Raw genomic sequence first — 19,003 nt, 5'->3', positions numbered from 1 at the left:
GGGAATCACAGCAGCAACTGATCGGAAAGAGAATTATCGGTATACAGTTTCAAGCACACGCTGCCTCAGAAACCCGGCAAAACGCGTCAAAGCCTTTCCTGTACAGACCTCGCGTTTCAGAAACAGTTTCATCCCAAGAACTATAAACTCACTCAATCAGTTCATCAAGTGCTCCTTGTAGAACTGTTTGTACTTATAAGTACAATTACCAGTACCCCACTGTAAACTTGCACTACAGTTATAATATTGCACAACCTGCGCCACTTTATAAAGCGCATATGAAGACGATATAATTTTTAAGATGAAATGCAGCAAAATATGTTGCTTATAATATACAGATAAAACTTTAACTTTATTTAAATAATCTGTATTGTTAATAATTAAACATGTGAGGACACGGTGCCGCAGCGCTAGCTAGTTCATGGATAGCTCCTGCCTTGCGCTGGTGCTGACGCGACACTGGAGGAATAGACTGATAGGATAATTAAACATGTACTACGAAGATATTTCAATGTTCCTTAAAAGTTTTGAAGAATCGGCGTTCTAAGCTTACAGATGGCTTAACGTCTGTTGCAGAGCTGATTGTGTGGCGATTAGGTATTTGGAGAAAGAAAAGTAAGGACAGGAATTGGAGGTTAGTACGTTTGAAAGAGACAGTACTTCTGTAATAAATTATTTCATCGAAGGTCGCACATGGCGCAGCAAGCCTCTTGCATGAGATATGAACAATCACTGCGCCACCGTGTTCCCATGTTTAATAACTTGCTTTCATTCCTGTCATCATGAAAAAGATATCACATATACATCTCAGTATTTTAATTATTCAGAGAGCTGTAATATCACGAATGTAATGGATTCTGTGTCCTGTCAGAGAAAGAGAAAGAACGGAAGCACGTAGTGATTCACACACACAGAGCACATAGAAGATCAAAAACAGAACAAAGCATTTAACGTGCTACTTGAGAAATTAGTAAAATAAACGATTTTAAGATGAAGTTTATGATGTTCTACTTTAATGATGAAATAAACTACGTGATTAAATTGGAAATTTCGAGATTAAAGTTGACATTTCATGCTTTTTTTCCAACTGTGTGCCTATTTTTTTCTCTGTACCCTAATAAGCTTTCATATGACACTCAGACTGTCCGCTGCGAGTCGCCTTTTCACGCCGACTTTGATATGTGATTTCTTTTTTATTTCAGGCACTGTGCGACTTTGTGAACTTGAACTTTCGAGTTTCTCTGACACTATGTCACTCGATCAACTTTCTTTTGTTGATTATACCACTGTTTAAACCAACAAATAGTACGTTTTTCCTTTGCCTCCACTTGGTATTCGCTGAAATTCTTATATTTTCCCCTGTGCTTTTCCCATTGTCTTTTCACAGAAGGCTATTTATATCAATTTGCATATTCAAAGAGGCATAATTCTGGGAGGAGTTGGGGCGGGACAGAAGGCGCCTGCACGTGCGTTACTTTTCACGCTGATTGGGATTTATGTAGTGGAAGAACGTGAAAGTTTGCGTAAGCACAGATTCCTGCATCTAGATTTTTCTGTGCGTACTCACATTCCCGCCTTTGTGCTTACACCATGTTATAGTGTGAGTTCTACGCACGGCATTATAAATGAGGCCCCTGGTGCACAGCAAGTTGGCTGTGATTCTGGCCTCCGGGACTTAAATGTACATACCGGTGCATATTTACACTCTCAGAGAGCCTGTGATGCTAGGGTCACCCCTGTCACTACTTGATTTGCTGCATAGTGGGGAGAATAACATACTTCATCCAGCAGTGAAAATACAACATACAATGATTCTATGCAAAACAACAACATATTTTCATAGTATTTCATTATGTTCAGCTAATGTAACCCTGAGATGCACATATTTTCTTTTTTTAACACATGCAGAGTTAGAGTAATGACATCACACACTCACAAAGCAGATCAGGCAGTGACTTAAATGTGAGGTGAGGTACACATGCATGAAGGTCTTGTGATGTTATTAGCATTATCGGGTGCCTTGGAAAAAAAATTTGTCTAAGTCTGTGCATGGTAAATTTTCAGTGAACAAGGTCACTAGGGAAAACATTATATTTTGTTGCTAAAAACTCTTTGGTGAATTTCACCGATCAACACTAGTCAGTATTCAACAACAGATACTAATCAGAATGCCAACATCAAAATAAGAATCAAAATATTGTTAGAGTACATTTACAAGTGATTTTTGAGGATTTTCTTCTACAATTTCAAAATTTGAACACTAGATTAATGTGTGTACCCATCTTCTGTAAGTGGAGAGTGATGATATCATAGGTTCCGAGTCAGATATTCCACCTGAGCACACTACAAACTCAGAGTCAAACAATTTGGTGGAAACAAAGCAACCTGAATTCTTGTCCTTTTCACCCTAGTCTCTTTTATAAAATAAAAAATATAACTTGGTCAGCCACAAATCCCATTTTTGTAGTCTAATTAAATTTTGATGTGGAATGATACACATTTAATACATTTAATTTACTCCATATTTTCAGAAAAAAATTCAGTTTATCTTTAGCTGCTTTTTTCAGACCCCGTAACAGTTCAACAGCAGCTTTACTTATCTCCAAATAGCCTTCCTGGAAAATTAATGCTTAAACACTGATGTGGGAGATGAAACATTATAAAGGTCTCATAGCATGTGAATGCAGCATTAGCCATGGGGGCCATTGCTATTAAAAATAGGGCTGCACCTATGCAGCCAACATTCAATGAGGGAAACAAAAAAAAATACACAGGCGAAGGAAAAAAGTACAGCAAATATAAGTAAATAAGCAAATGTAAGTGGTTGCTAGTCCTATCCTTTAGGGTTCAGAGGGACACATCTTGAGATAACAGTTATAGATTCAATTGATAGAGGTAGAAGTAGGGAGGGCAGTTAATTACATGCAGTGATCAAGTGTACAACTCCTTAGGGAGAGCCACGAATAAACCAACAGAGAGGAGGATGTTAGAGACAAAACATAAAAACAGATCTTTAGGAAAACCAAGAAACAGTAGGCTGAACAGTTGCTCTTAAACCTTTGAGTAATTGAAGACTATTTTCCACACCTAACATAAAAATGAAGCCTAGTTGTCTTTTGGGAAAATCCTGTCTTAGTTATATGGGATTTTACTATAAATTCATACATTTTTTATAAATACATTAATTTTTTGGAAACCACCTTTTTTCATCCTGCAAACGATGTACTGGAAATGAGCAATTTAAATATTAAACCCAAGTGTTCAGAGCAGTGGGGCAGCAGCATTGAGCACTACCCCACTGTGCCAGCCTAAATGTTGTGTCTTTTACCTCCTTTTCTTTTCAATGTAGAAGTAACCTTTAACCTTTTTTTCATATCCTAATGCCTGATTACATAGTAATTCCAAATTGTTCCATTATGAGCAAGTGTTGGAGCATGCATGTGTGACCTGTAATGGACTGGTGTTTCATCAATAGTTGTTCTATTCCTTCATAACAGACCAATTTGATAGACAATGAAACCACCACATGGAGTTACAGTAAACCTAAAAGTCACTACACTGGCACGTAGAAGAATACTGAAACAACCAAAGAAACCTGCTACTCAGCTAGTAATGCTGCCCTTTATCTAATATTATTTTGGATAATATGTGAAAAGATTCAGTGTCAAAAATTTTGAATTGTAAAGGAACTTAACCAGAGGAAATATTTTTTATGCTACTGCACAATCCCCAAAAGCTCAATTTTGGGAAGGGAACATGCATATGTTGTTAAACTGTTTACAAAACAGTTTAAATATAACTTTTGTTTTGTATTTTTTTATAATTGTATATTATTGCCTTATGGTTACCTCATTTTTTTCTGTTTGTACATTGTGTAGAATATTTTCACTGGCTCATTTTGGGTTTAAAGTGAGGCCATCTTAAGCTTACAAGTTCATCTCACTGTACAAATGGAGAACACATTCGTGCCTTCTTGACTAATGAGCTAATAAACTCAGAGTCACAGGGAGACATGTTATAGACAATCATTATTTCTGTTAGTCTAAAATAAATTATCTATTGAAGTTTTCATTGAAAAAAGGGCAGAATGATGCAAGAGTCCCACAATTTTGAAAATGATGAATATTTTGCAAAGCTGTAATAGACCTTTGATATGTAGCTCAAGGTGAAAAATCATCATAAAGCCAGCTAGCAATGTAGAAATGAAAACACGACCGCATGTCCCCAAAGAGAGAGCTCTTGTGCTGTTAAAGATCAACAACATAAATCTGTGAAAAGTAGCACTTCATTTGTCTGCAGCAAAATGAGTCTGATGCTGAATAAAACTGCATTACCACAGAGTAGTGAGCTGGAAGCTCTAACCATTTGAGAAATGTGTTTGAATGTGCAAGTCCACTGTAACCAACAGGAACACCTCATTTTACAATTTGTTGTCGCACAGCTGTAGGAGATTGGGTTTGAACCCCGGCCCAGTCACGCTATGTGTGGAGTTTGCATGTTTTCCCTGTTTCAGTTTGTTTTTTCTCTTGCTGTTCCATGTTTCTTTCTGTATCCCAAAGACAAACAGGTTATGTTACTTGGTGACTCTAATTTGGCCTTCAGGTTATGAGTGGTTTAGGATGAGACTGCCCTGTACGAAGTGGGTTTATTACTGCCATGAGCACAGTGATGCAGGGATAAGCTCCAGCTCCCTTTTTCACAATCCCAAGTTTGGATCAAGTACATATGAAAATTAAAGTATTTATTCAGCAATGTTACAGGGCAAAATGAGTGCTTTACAAAGAAAATTCTGTTGAGTCGCATCATGAAACCACTCATTAGCAAGCAGGAGATGTAATAATTTGTGCATTGCTGTAATTTACTGTATGCTTTACTGTCATTGCTGTTATATTTACATATATACACATAGATTTATCTTGCATCTATGCATACTTATAGTATACGTATAGTATTTTAACTTGTATATACATGAGCTGTCAGACAAAATCCTTTTAAAATGTAAATATCTAGAGACAAGCTATCCATCCATCCATTTTCCAACCCGCTGAATCCGAACACAGGGTCACGGGGGTCTGCTGGAGCCAATCCCAGCCAACACAGGGCACAAGGCAGGGACCAATCCCGGGCAGGGTGCCAACCCACCGCAGCTAGAGACAAGCTAGAAAAATAAAAAGATTTGCACTCCAAGTCATTCACAAAATCCAATTTACTCTATAAAGCTCAAAATCTGTCTGTATATATGTATGTGTACCTGCTATAAAAATCCACACTGTTGGACCAACCTCTGCTAAATTTGCACAGCTCCATCATTTGATCATGGTGTCCATAGATTAAGTTTTGACCCAAATTTTTGACCTGATATATCAATATTTTGGTGTACAAACTGCAGCTATGCTGTGCTGGAAATGGACATAATGCAAATTAATGGCACAGTAGAAACAATTGATGGGCCACATGAACAACTCTACTAAATAGTTGAATAGATGGACAAGTGAAGATGGGCGGTGTGCCAGACAGGAAAAAAAGAGACAGAGTCATGTTTGGCGTTGAAAGTTAGGTGTCAAATGGAAGAAGTAAAGTTGGTAAACCTCAAGGAATACATACTTAGCAAGAGCACTTTAAGGATCAAGGGTCTTTATCGTTATTCCAACATCTATATGAAGAAACAAAATTCAGTACTCAAGTCCCAGCAATTAAACAGTGCCCACGATAACCCCATTAAAAAAAAAGTAATAATAACAGCTTTAGTGAAGATGTCAAAAGCTGTGGCTGTGAGCTTAGGTATTGCTTCACTAGAAGGAGAAGCAAAAGAATAAGTCGTGTCCTCAGATCCAACATAAGAAGGAACCAAAGGTATCTGTTTAAACGTAACACATGTCACGCATAATTTGGATAAATAGGCAGGAGGAAGCCCATGTAAAGATTTAAAAACTAGCAACAAGATTTTAAAATCAATTTGAAAACTGACAGGCTGCCAGTGTAAAGAAGCTAATATTGGAGAGACACAGTCATACTTTCTTGCCCCAACCAGAAAGCGAGCGGCAGCATTCTGGACCAACTGTAACCTGTGTATCATGGATTTGCTAATCCCAGAATACAGCGAGTTGCAGTAATCAAGGCGAGAAAAGATAAAAGCATGAGTAGCTTTCTCAAGATCCCTAGAAGATAAAAAAGGCTTGATCTTACTTAATAGACGAAGCTGGAAAAAGCAACTCTTGATCTACAGAATTAACTTGTTTCTCAAAAGAGAGGTTACTGTCAAAGATACCACCTAGATTGCGGACTTGAGGTCTGCAAAAGACAGAGAAAGAGCCGAGAAGTCCAAGACCAATTTGGGCTTTTGCTAATGGACCCACTATAAGCACCTCTGTTTTATTTTGATTTTATTTTGACTCATCACATACAGTGCATCCGGAAAGTATTCAAAGCGCATCACTTTTTCCACATTTTGTTATGTTACAGCCTTATTCCAAAATGGATTAAATTCATTTTTTTCCTCAGAATTCTACACACAACACCCCATAATGACAACGTGAAAAAAGTTTACTTGAGGTTTTTGCAAATTTATTAAAAATAAAAAAACTGAGAAATCCCATGTACATAAGTATTCACAGCCTTTGCTCAATACTTTGTCGATCCACCTTTGGCAGCAATTACAGCCTCAAGTCTTTTTGAATATGATGCCACAAGCTTGGCACACCTATCCTTGGCCAGTTTCGCCCATTCCTCTTTGCAGCACCTCTCAAGCTCCATCAGGTTGGATGGGAAGCGTCAGTGCACAGCCATTTTAAGATCTCTCCAGAGATGTTCAATCGGATTCAAGTCTGGGCTCTAGCTGGGCCACTCAAGGACATTCACAGAGTTGTCCTGAAGCCACTCCTTTGATATCTTGGCTGTGTGCTTAGGGTTGTTGTCCTGCTGAAAGATAAACCGTCACCCCAGTCTGAGGTCAAGAGCGATCTGGAGCAGGTTTTCATCCAGGATGTCTCTGTACATTGCTGCAGTCATCTTTCCCTTTATCCAGACTAGTCTCCTAGTTCCTGCCGCTGAAAAACATTCCCACAGCATGATGCTGCCACCACCATGCTTCACTGTAGGAATGGTGCCAGGTTTTCCCCAAATGTGACACCTGGCATTCACACCAAAGAGTTCAATCTTTGTCTCATCAGACCAGAGAATTTTGTTTCTCATGGTCTTAGAGTCCTTCAGGTGCCTTTTTACAAACTCCAGGAGGGCTGCCATGTGCCTTTTACTAAGGAGTGGCTTCCGTCTGGCCACTCTACCATACAGGCCTGATTGGTGGATTGCTGCAGAGATGGTTGTCCTTCTGGAAGGTTCTCCTCTCTCCACAGAGGACCTCTGGAGCTCTGACAGAGTGACCATTGGGTTCTTGGTCACCTTCCTGACTAAGGCCCTTCTCCCCCGATTGCTCAGTTTAGATGGCAGCTCTAGGAAGAGCCCTTGTGGTTTCGAACTTCTTCCACTTACGAATGATGGAGGCCACTGTGCTTATTGGGACCTTCAAAGCAGCAGAAATTTTTCTGTAACCTTCCCCAGATTTGTGCCTCGAGACAATCCTGTCTCAGAGGTCTACAGACAATTCCTTTGAATTCATGCTTGGTTTGTGCTCTGACATGAACTGTCAACTGTGGTACCTTATATAGACAGGTGTGTGCCTTTCCAAATCATGTCCAATCAACTGAATTTACCACAGGTGGACTCCAATGAAGCTGCAGAAACATCTCAAGGATGATCGGGGAAACAGGATGCACCTGAGCTCAATTTTGAGCTTCATGGCAAAGGCTGTGAATACTTATGTACATGTGCTTTCTCAATTTTTTTATTTTTAATAAATTTGCAAATACCTCAAGTAAACTTTTTTCACGTTGTCATTATGGGGTGTTGTGTGTAGAATTCTGAGGAAAAAAATGAATTTAATCCATTTTGGAATGAGGCTGTAACATAACAAAATGTGGAAAAAGTGATGCGCTCTGCATACTTTCCGGATGCACTGTAAAGGAGTCGTCTACAATTGAACTGTTTAAAACAAGATTAAAGACTCGTTTCTATTCACTTGCATTCCGTGACCTTCAGTAATACTGATGGTTTCCTCATTGTGATTATGTAACATTACTTCTATTTATTATTTATTTTATTTATGTTCATTTATTTTATTTCTATTTATGTTATTCATGTTAGTTGTATGTTTTTCTTTAATTCTATTATTGTAAAGTACGTTGGCCACGGCATTCCGATGTTGTTTTAAATGTGCTATATAAATAAAGTTGACATTGACATTGACGCATGAACGTCGGAGGATCAGCTTCCTGGTTTATCTGAGGTAAGCAATACCACCCCGGGGCAGTAGGGGGTGCTGTTGCTACATGGGCATATGATTCCACTCCTTCTGACTGGAGTCCTATAAAGGACCAGACGCCCCAGAGAAAGGAGTCTCAATCTAGAACCGAACTGCTAGAAGGATGGATTCCCTAAATATTACCTGCAATATCAAACTGTTAACCACAAAGGAAGAGAGAGTTCACAAAAACAGACTGTTTCTGTTTTACTGCCTTTTGCACTATCGTGCACTAATTTTATTTGAGATCTTTTGTGTGGAATTAAAAGGTGTGACCTTACTGGCACCCCAACACTTTCCTGACATCCAATAGTGTACTTCCATCTGTTTACACATGTCTACCACAAGTTACTTCACTTAAATATATGTTTGCATCTACAGAGTTTAAAAAGGAACGACCTACTGATGCCAACTTTAGATTTTGCATTTCCCTGACAACACTTCTTGAACCTATTCATTTTTACTGACACTCCTAAAGAACACATATAAATAGTTGTACACTCACTAAAAGAGCATATACAAAATGTGTCACACTCATCTCTACTCTATTAATTTGTCCTCTAGCTTTACCAATACTACCATACATCATGCTACTCATTCCACCTTAAGCAATTGGAAAAAGTCTTTTTGCACCACAAACAATATGCATTTTTACTGTTACTATTCATTGCATAAACTTTAGCTCTTTAGTCCTAGTTGTTTCAAAAAGCAAGATTGATTTATGGTGTTGCTGTTTTTAACAGAATTTTTTAAGGGCAATCAGATGTTTGCAACCATATCACCTATACCCACCCCCCAAAGTGGTTTACATTTACATGCATGTCTGCTTTCTTTGAATGGGGATGCCCACACCCCACATCCCAACTTGCCAAACTTCTGAATATACACACAAATCTGCAGACTTTAAAAGTGGACCACATACTGTACAACTGATGAAATACACCAAAAGAAATACTTGAGTGAATGACACAAATACAAAGATTGTTCACATCTACTGTAATAATGGTAATAATATATACTCAAATTTCTATTTTTCATACTGACTAACCATTTCTTTTTTATTGAAATTATTAAAAGCAAGTAACATCCCATACAATAAAGTCAAACTTAGCAAAACTAAATTCAATTCAACCCCCAGCCACACTCAGAGAGGAAGGCCAACAGCCAGAGTAAAACTTTAAGAGTAGAAAAGATGGATGAATAATCTTTTCCCCAATACTGTATATATACTTATTCCAGAATTCTATTGATTAGATCCTGCCAGCTTTTTTAAAAAGCTTTGAACAGATCCTCAAAGTGCAATTTTTTCCAGTTTCAAACAGAACATAACATCAGTAACCCACTGACTTAGAATAGGTGAATTAAGATTCTTCCAGTTGAGCGAGATAAGTCTACGTGCCAATAGTGTAGTAAAGGCAGTTACAGTTTGTTTGTCCTTCTCCACTTTAAGCCAATCTGGAAGTACACCAAACACAGTTTTTAGTGGATTAGGAGGGATTGTGACACCAAAGTTGTCTGAAAGGCATTTAAAGATTTTGGTCCAGAATGATGTTAATTTGGTGCATGTCCAAAACATGTGGCCCAGTGAGGCTGGACCTTGATTGCAATGTTCCCAGATTGGATCTTGCCCTGGAAACATTTTGGATTGTTTTAAACAAGACAGACATGCTTGATTAAAGTTAAATAATTGTATGCTTTGCGCATATGGAGCTAGAGTGAATTCGGTGCATGGCTGCCTTTTCCTTTTCCCACTGTACCCTTGGGTCTTTGAAAGGAAGGGGCATCAAAATTTTAGATATATTATGGAAATGCTGCCTGAGTCTTCAAGACTGATCAGTATTTCTTCTGAAATTGAAATAGGTGGGAGTTGAGAAAAATGTGGCAGATCTCATTTACCAAAGTTTCTAACTTGAAGATAGAGGAAAAATTGTGTTGATGGGAAACTTTATTATCTACTGTATATACTGTACAAATCTCTAAATGATTTACTCCTGTATGTTTCCAAACCTTAAAAACTGTGTAAGTTTGAGAGGGTGGAAAAAGGTGGTTATCATATAGTACAGTGTCCATTTTAGGACATCCTCCTCCCTCCGAGAAAACTCCATCCTTCCTACTACCTTCAAGAAAATATTCCTCCTCCCTGCGAGGAATCCCCTATCAACCCTCCTCCCTCCTCCCACCACCATCCGCTCTCAGTTCTCCTCCCTATGAAAAATCTCCATCCTTCCTACTACCTTCAACAAAATATTCCTCCTCCCTGCGAGGAATCCCCCGTCACCCCTCCTCTCCTCCCCTCCCCTCTCCCCTCTCCTCCCTCCTTCCACCACCATCCGCTCTCAGTTCTCCGATGTCCGTTTTCCGTCATCCACCCTCATATCTCCATCATCCACCTTCAGCTCTCCGTCAAACCCCACACTCCCCCCGCCCCCCATCACGGCATTTTCGTTAATGAAGTCACGTAATACTCCAGCTCCACCTTCTTCACAAGTTCATTCACCGAATTATTTGTCAATTAGATTTCACAGTAAGATTTTACAGCACGGCTCAAACGCGGGAACGAAGGTAAATGACGTTAATTGTTGAGTGTCTTTTAATACTATGTAAGCATACATATTAACACGTGTGCATTTATGGGGTGATTTCTCAGGCTTAAAAGCTCACCTTTTATTAAAAGGTAAACACAAACTTTTTTCATTCTGATGGGCACAAACCACGTCGGATTTCAGGACTATGGGAGAAAACCAGAGTACCCGGACGAAACCCACGCAGACATGGGGAGAACATGCAAACTCCACGCAGGGAAGCGAACCTGGGTCTCTTAACTGGCACCTTTCACTGCGCCACCATGCCGCCCGCATACAAACTTAAAAGGTTTAAATAAAACAGAAATATATAACTTTTATTTTTACTTCCTTAACTTGTGGAGGGTGTATCCTGTAGCAAAGCTCTAACTTTTTTCATGAAAGCCCCTTTCAGTCAATAAGCCTTAAAAACAGGTGTAAAGATATTGACAACAAGCTACGCAAACCCACCAAAACATGGAATCGTTTAAATCAAGATGCTGCATTACCTTCTTCCAGATCGGTCCTAAGTAAGGCGTTTGTATTTTTCCAAAGCAGTTCTGGTTTCCATCTGCATCTGTAGCTGAGTCGAAAAATACCATCCCATACTATTAGTTAACGATTAACACATTTCTATATGTTTTGTAAGCATACAATACAACTGATAATATGTTGTGCTTATTTATCTGGTGTACCAAAATTTTCGCGCGTTTAACGGCTGAAATCTGACGTGGTTTGTGCCCTTCACAATGAAAAAAGTTTGCATTTACCTTTTAATAAAAGGTGAGCTTTTAAGCCTGAGAAATCACCCCGTAAATGCACATGTTTTAATGCACACGTGTTAATATGTATGCTTACACAGTATTAAAAGACATTCAACAATTAACGTCATTTACCTTCGTTCCCGCGTTTGAGTTGTGCTGTAAAATCTTACTGTGAAATCTAATTGACAAATAATTCGGTGAATGAACTTGTGAAGAAGGTGGAACTGGAGTATTACGTCACTTCATTAACGAAAATGCCGTGATGGGGTGCGGGGGGAGTGTGGGGTTTGATGGAGAGCTGAAGGCAGATGACGGAGATATGAGGGTGGATGACGGAAAACGGACATCGGAGAACTGAGAGTGGACGGTGGAGGAGGAGGGAGGAGGGGTGACGGGAGATTCCTCGCAGGGAGGAGGAATATTTTGTCGAAGGTAGTAGGAAGGATGGAGTTTTTTCAGAGGGAGGAGGATGTCCTAAAATGGACACTGTAATATAGAGGTGCCACAGATAAAAACTTCTGAATTTGAAGTGCTACCTACATTGGTTCCATATTATGAGTGAATGAAGGACAATTGGGTTCTTAGTATATTGACGATAATTTGTATTTACTGGGGTAAAAAGAAAGAAATATAAACAGGTACTACAGGATTTTATTTCTATCGTGGACCAAGCTTTTGTGTGTTCATCTATTTGTGTTAATGTTGAGGTTTTAATTGTATATTTGCTGCCCAGTAATAAAACTTAAAGATACGTTGCCATGCAACCTTCTGCTTTAGGTCGTTGTGGGGTCACCCTTTAGATGCGTGGATGTTTTGAATTCCAAATAAATTAGGTTATGATTGAATCTAATTTCTTACAAAATTATTTGTTAATGTATATGTGGATGTTTTGAAATAGAAACAGAACCTTAGGAAGAATATTCATCTTGACAATGTTAATTCTCCCTGCTAAAGTGAGATGGAGGGTAGACCATCTATGCACGCCTTATTTAAGTTTTTCCATGCAGACAGCAAATTTTGTTGAAAAGGAGCTTTATATTTACTTGTGATGCTTACCCCTAGGTATTTAAACTGATCTATGATGATAAAAGGGAAGGTGTCCAATCTAATGTTGTGTTCTAGAGAATTCACTGAAAAAATGCGAGAAATGCAAAAAATGCTGAACACATACCTAAAACAGAAACTTTTTCCATGTTATACTAATAATGACATGAAGTGAATACTGTGTTAAGACTTTAGTCCAAATGTCAAATAAACATGTGCGCTTTTATTCAAGAATATAACCAAAATAAAAAAAAAAAAAATCATTCAATTTACATGTTGCTGTCAATGAGTTACAAAACCAAGCTCAAATGTCAATCGACAGAAAGTTAACACATATTCCTGGATGGTGTAGCAGTATGAGCAGCTGCCTTATAACTGAAAGATTGCTGGTTCGAGACTGGCTGCTCCACGTTTTGAGTAGTGAGCTGCTATTATTATTACTATACTATAATAAAAACATACATTTGATTTGAGTCTGTAACACCCAGTGTAAATTTTACCTACTTGTAAAATTAGCGCTTGTTTTTTTATTATTTAGTTTTATTCTCTTAGCTACTAATCACTAAAATGTCCTGAAACCTCATCCAGATACTTCTTATAAAGTTGTCATGGTTTATCTTTAAATATCAGGAAATAGATATAGTCAAAACACAAACATTAAAATCGTGAAAATATTTTAGCTAAAATAAATACATTTTAAATTAAAAAAACCCTTGGTTGCAGGATGCTTCTAAGTTCATAATAAAAATGTAAAAGACCAGAAAAACACAACATTGATATAGCAGAAAGGTTCACAATGAACTCAGTCACAACAAAGGTAAATGCTATTTTCCTCTAATGTTTGAATAATTTTTTCCCTGGTAGATTGGGTTAGTATTAGGTCTTCACAAACAAGAAGCCACTTTTTCAGAGAGCATGGGCTCCTACAAAATCCAGTTGCCATAGATGAGGCAAGATCAGTTTCTTCAGAAACAAGTTTTAGAAGTTCATATAATGTCAGGGTAGGTGCAGTTATTATTTTTTTTTTCATTTTCACGTGTTTAGTCCATCTCTAATTGTTCTGAGGTTTGTGTGGATGTTGTGTCTATAGGCTAGAAGGAGGCCATAACGTAAGTAAAATAGGGAGTGTATGTACAGTTGTCCACACACCTGCAAAATGCACAATATTTCTGAAGGGGAACAATGCAGTTAAGATTTGGGGTGGGAAGTGTACCTTCTCTGAGTTTTTAGGTCTCCACCTTCACTAATAAAGACTTAAATCATCACATTTCCTTCAATGTCAACACTGGGAATCTGGTGACGGACACTGAGTACCAGAATAAACAAGATGTCACTTTTCAACACATGCCTTTGAATTTTTAAATATTACTCAACTTCAACTGGGAGGTGTAGATTTTTATCATTTCAGATTAATCTCTGTGGTATCTTAATTTCTTGTAGTAGCTTTCATTTTGTTACCTAAAGACAAGCAAGTGTACTAAATACATAAACATTAAAGTATATCCCTTTTCTAGAGGAGAGTACTCTGGGGTCGTATCTCTCCAACACTGTGAAGTTCTACCTCCTCCTTAGCAGATTCTATAAGTAGAATCCTTAAACAGCATCTCTTGATGTTCTAATGTGAGGTAAAGTAATCAGACTCGCTAAGCATGCTGTCAGAGAGTGACATTATGTTGCCTGTTGACTAGCACATGTAAAGTAAGGATTTCAGTGCACAATGTGCACATAATGATTAACTTGTTAAATATGACATGACATTCCTGTTAGCCTTGTGTTAGGATTTTCAGTTTACCTAGAGCTGTAGTCAGGTATGCTCCAGACTTCTCCCCTCTCCTGCACAGTCCTCTAAACTTAGAGATTCAGCCAACTGTACCATCTTGAATCTTGGACTGTTTGTTCAAGTCAGACAAAGCAGTGAATCCAATCAGAAAGATTATTAGACACAAGTGCCAGAGATAAGTTAACACATTTTTGGGGCAATGCAAGTGAATAGTCAAACTAGTAGTGAAGGTCTTTTCAAAGAAAAACCTTTTATAAGTAAGTAAGTAAGTAAGTGAACTTTATTGTCATTCATACCATACAACTGTACAACAACGGATGCATAGCTGAATGAAGTTGCGTTTCTCCAGGCTCAATATGCAGACATAAAAGGTGCATAAAAGACAAGTGCACACAAGACAACATACAGACATTACAAACATTTCACTTCTTACACAGAAAGTAGGTAAGACAGCACAAGGCAGCACAGTACAAACAATAAAAACAAAAGATATATATAAATGTAAGCGAGTCAGTAGGTGAAATATAATATGAAAGAAAATATTGCACATCGTTTCACAGTGATTGTGATATTGCACTATGATCTTTTAACCAAAACAGAAACACAAACCAAAATCTGTCAAAACAAAATTAAGTAAAAACTAGAATTATTCCTGGGAAAGCTTTTGAATATATCTGAACACAAAACTCATAGTGAGGTCCTTCTTTAAGACGTTTTAAAGTTAAGATGCTTGTTTAATGTGAGCAACAAGCTTATATATCTTATATATCAGTGATGTCACTGGTCACATGGCATGTGATTTTGTGCCAAGTAACCAGTCACCTTCACAAAGCAACATAACACATTCGTACAAAGGTCCTGCTCATGCAAACAACTACACAGATAGATAGATAGATAGATAGATAGATAGATAGATAGATAGATAGATAGATAGATAGATAGATAGATAGATAGATAGATAGATAGATAGATAGATAGATAGATAGATAGATAGACAAAAGGCAAATTGATGACATTACCATAATAACAGTAAAAAACAGCTCAACAAATCATAATCCTACTCACAAAAGGAAGCCTTCCAATGTAATATTAAGTTTAGATCTGGCATACTGTTGGATCAGAAGTAATAATTTGTGGCATAGCACAATCAAATTAGCTCCATTGCATTGTGATATTGACTCTGTAATAGAATAAATTCACGCAAAAACTTCAAAAAGAGTTGGGGAATTGCCTCATATAATATCCATTGGAAGATTTGGAAAAGTGGTCAATATTTGATGAAGAAAAAAAAAAACCTTTGACAAAAATACAGAGGTGAAATGATCGTTTATATATAAAATGGCTGCAGGAAATGAGTTGTGAGGAAATGACATCATCACTGCTAGACCGGAAGTGACATCGAATTGAGGAGCTGGAAGTGACATTATCATTGATGGACCAGAATGTGACGTCATCCTAAGGAGCCGGGAGTGACGTTATTCACGGGAGTTGTCTTGAGGAAGCCATTTTCAGAGACCAGAAGTGTTGTCGGTGAGTGTGTATGTTTATGATTTATCTTCTTTTGTTTTGTAGAGACAGAGAAAGTGGCATCAGTACCCCAAATCAACCCTTTATCTTGCATTATATCACTCACCTCAGGGCTTGTTGACTGCCTCCAAAGCACAAGTGTGTGACAACTTATAATGGCATAATGTTTCTGTTATAATATTCAATGTCTTTTGAATCACCTAGTAGGTGCATTGTCTCCCAACCAAAATAATAATCTGGAATTTCATTTTTACATCCATTGATAAAGGTTATAGGTTTACAGGGTTATCAGTGTCACAGTACAGAGTACAATGAAAATACTTTCTTGCATTTGCTAATCAACATGCATCTTCAGGACTTAACTGCCATTTGACAGTGACCTACTACTTTCAGCAGGTCTTTATTAGAATTACATGACAATTTGTTTAAGGTCAAAATTAGAAATCTATTTGTCTATTCGTTATCAAATTGGCTTAATATAGTACAGAGTTGCTTGGATGCCAAAACCAACCATGAAAGGGTGCTTTAGTCCATCATGGTAGCGAAAACATAAACTCTGTAAGACTGTGACAATTTCTAATCCCATTCAATCTACCCTGAACATAACTGAAATGTAGGAGAAATCCTGAGTACTGGAGGAAAATCTACGTATACACAGGGAGAACATGCAAAATCCATTCAATACAGGCAGCATATACTGTAGGCTCCATCAGTCCATGGCAGGATGTGAATAATCCATTCTTGTGTTGTTTGCTCATCTTAGGTCATTTTCTAGTTATTTTCATTCCTAACCTTCATTTTCATAATCTTAGGAAGATGGAATACAGTCAAGAAACACGCCTGTGAAAGCACTTGAGTAATGTGACATACCCAACAAGTCACTCGAACTAGTCCATGAATCACCTCAGGAAATTCAAACAGGTTTTATTTCATCTTTAGTTGGCCTCGGGGAGAGTTTAGTTTGTGCATGGGAAATGTCAACTAATTAATACTCTTTTGGAAGTACAATGCATATAATACAGTGAATAGGCATAAGGATCCTGGATGTTTTGGACATCACAAACAGAGGAGAGGCCCATCTCTCTGATGTCATGTTTTTTATGTACCACAATAGAATGGAGAAAGGATTACCTTTAAAAGTTTTTTACAGCACAGCCTCCATTAGGCAGAATGCTATTGGCTATTAGAAAAAGTGATGAGCATTACTGTGCTGGAAGGTCAGCAGGCAGACATGCCCAGTGCTTTTCAGTCGTTCAAACTAACATGGTCCTGCAATGAGATCAGCAACTGCAGTCGGTAAGTCTGATATCCCCCACAAATTGAAGTCACATAGGGTGATATTGGCTTTAGACTCATCTAACACTGCTGTTGGTGTGTTCCTTGGTCAGTGGAAGAAATTAAAAGAAACATGCTCAGTTTGTCTCATATCCATTACCGTATATACTCGCGTTTAAGTTCCCCCGCAGATAAGTTGGGGCTTGATTTCACCGTATAATTTCCTGTATTTTATAATGTCGGTCGTATAAGTCGGATGTGGAAAACTCACGCTATTGGTCGAAGAGATAATGTTATGTTAACACCCACCTGAGAGAGTAACCACGGAGCACATTGCCTTTGTTTTTTTATATGTATTGTGCCTATGTGACTACACAGTAATAACCAAAAAATTCTGAAGCAATGTTTTGTGTTTTTTTGTATCTCACACCCTCATACACCTTTATCGTAAAAGCATCCTTTAAATACGATGAAACGTTCGATCAGAAGAAAACATTAAGCTGGTTTTAAATTAAAACTCGTTGAAGTGGAGAAAGAAATTGGTGACTGTGCTGCTGCAACACAATTCGCTGTGTCTGAGAAACTGGTGTAAAATTGGAGGAAGCAAGAAGATGTAAAAAAAAAAAAATAATAATAATAACAATTATCATATTTTTGAACGGCCGTATAAGTCGGGGTCTAATTTTATGATTGATTTTTCAGGTTTCAAGACCCAGCTTATACGTGAGTATATGTGGTAATTGCCTTTTGAATTGCAATCCAGAATGAGCACAGCTATGACATAGTGCCTCAATACATCACATTATTTGATAAAGGACTAAAAATTAAGAAATTAATGAATCTCTGCCTGTAAGGTTCTACAGTATGGTACAAACTTTCAAATTAAAGGTTTCAAATAAAGACAAAGGAAAAGTTAAATAAGTCATATCCCTGATCCTAGATGTCTGAGAAGGGCTCCAAAATTACCGCTACAATGCTGTGATCTGGCTATTTCTTCTAACTTAGCCAAAAGACAACAAGGCAAATTGTGAGTTATGTAAGTCAGCAGCTGAAATTAGAGATGACGTTCATGGATCAAAAATCCCTAAGACAACCCACAAGAATAGCTGTTATAGGAAAATGGAAGAAAATCCAAATTTTTGCGTACAGTTTTTGTGAAATATCACCCTAAGAAACACAGCTGATATGGTGCGGAAATTCATTTTTTCAGTTAATTTTAAGTGGCATTCCTCCCACAGTCCAAAGACATGCTGGTTAGGTGGATTGGCAATTCTAAATTGGCCCTAGTGTGTGCTTGGTGTGTGGATGTGTGTGTCCTGCGGTGGGTTGGCACCCTGCCCGGGATTGGTTCCTGCCTTGTGCCCTGTGTTGGCTCGGATTGGCTCCAGCAGACCCCCGTGACCCTGTGTTCGGATTCAGCGGGTTGGAAAATGGATGGATGGATTTAAGTGGCATATGTGATACTAGTAAAATGCTGCATGCCACGCATGTCTCACTTTTAAACCATAAAGGGGGATGCATTATAGAAGTAGGATGGACAGTTTTGTAAGGACAGTTGAAAAGGTGAATGGGGTACAGGCCTGTGAAATATTAGACTAAAATTCTGCAATCCATCCATCCATCCATTTTCCAACCCGCTGAATCCGAACACAGGGTCACGGGGGTCTGCTGGAGCCAATCCCAGCCAACACAGGGC

Source organism: Erpetoichthys calabaricus, chromosome 10, assembly GCF_900747795.2.
Source record: "Erpetoichthys calabaricus chromosome 10, fErpCal1.3, whole genome shotgun sequence".
Lineage (NCBI taxonomy): Eukaryota > Metazoa > Chordata > Cladistia > Polypteriformes > Polypteridae > Erpetoichthys > Erpetoichthys calabaricus.
This window is presented reverse-complemented; position numbering follows the sequence as displayed.